This window comes from Carassius carassius, chromosome 7 (assembly GCF_963082965.1).
Source record: "Carassius carassius chromosome 7, fCarCar2.1, whole genome shotgun sequence".
Taxonomy (NCBI): Eukaryota; Metazoa; Chordata; class Actinopteri; order Cypriniformes; family Cyprinidae; genus Carassius; species Carassius carassius.
The window spans coordinates 6,079,382-6,080,929 of NC_081761.1; positions in this window are offsets into that span (position 1 = coordinate 6,079,382).

A 1,548-nucleotide genomic window follows, 5' to 3' on the forward strand; every position below is an offset into this window, starting at 1 on the left:
GGAAAGAAGAAGAAAGCAAAAAAGAAGGAAGAGACTCCACCTGAGCCACCACCTGAAGAAAAAAAGAAAAGAGGTCTCAAAAACACCTCAAAACTCTTTATGAGGTTCTCTGGATTTAAGAAGAGGAAGAGCTCAAAGAAGCGCCTTAAGAGCACTTCCAAGCTGTTTCTTGGACTTGGCAAAAGGAAGAATCGCTTGCTCAGGAAAAAAAGGAGGAAATCTCTCTTGAGAAATGCTCCAAAGTTCATGATGCGTTTCAAAAACAGCAAGAAAAAGAAAAAAGAGAAGGAAAAAAAAGAGCAGTCAGGACCAAAGCCAACCTATATGCTTATCAGATTAGGTGGAAATTCTAAAGAAGCGGAGAAGAAGCCAGGATTTTTTAAGGGGATTTTTGGGAAAAAGAATTCAGGGGATGGGACTGGTTTTAAATATAGGGGGCAATTATTAGGTAAGATTGCTGGGGCAACAAACTGGCTGACCAAGAGGTTCCTCTCCATTAAGGGGCGTCAGAGTGGAAGGGACCGTGATGCCTGGGGCCAGAAAAACAACAAAAAAGGTCCATTTCCTGCTGGCAGTCGCCAAGCTAGCATCCGAGCTCCTACAGGTTATCACAATTATGGATATGAACATGACACTGGAGGATATGATTATAATAACCAAAGCAGGATGGATAGGGGAGCATTCAACAGACAGTCAATCCAGAGGCACTCTAATAGGTATAGTGAACAGTATGCCCATGTTCAGGGACATACATTTCCACAGCAATACACTCAATTTGATGAACCAAATAACTATTATGACATGCAATCACATGATCAAGGCTATTATGAGTTGCAGGATGGATACTATGACCCACACACAGTCATTCAGGATGAGGGTCAATATTATGATGATGGTATGGACTATGGTGATCCTTATGGTGGTCAAGAGCAGATGGGCAATTACCCACAGGAAATGGGCTACTATAGTCAACAGTATCCACTGGATCCTTATTTTGATGATGGCATGGAGTACTATGATGATAATCAGTATCCAATGGGGAACAGCTATGATCTATATGGGAATGAAATGAATCCATATGCCCAGACTCAGTATGGATATTACGATGACCCTCAGGGCTTCTATAGTGACCCATATGAAGTTGAAATTGCAGATGATCTATATATGGATGCTTATGGGGATGCTTATGAGGATCTTTATTTTCAGGACTATCCTGTTAACTACAGTGAAACAGATGTTGACCCATATCTGCAATCTTCCTACAATATGTATGATCAATATAGTTATCCAATGCAAGATATTATGGAAGGTGATGAAGCTTATGGAATGTACGGAGAGAGCTATGGAGATTTCTCAATGGAATCAATGCCCCTTCTCGGAGACATGGAATTCAGAGTCCCAAGACCCCAGGTCAAGCTTTTTGGTAAAGAAAGGATTGATGTTGAGCTTCCTCCTTTGCCTCCACAATATGATTTTGAGGAAATGTCAGAGATACAATATGAAAATTATCCATATATACCTGGAGCCTCAATGGATGATGGTTTTTCG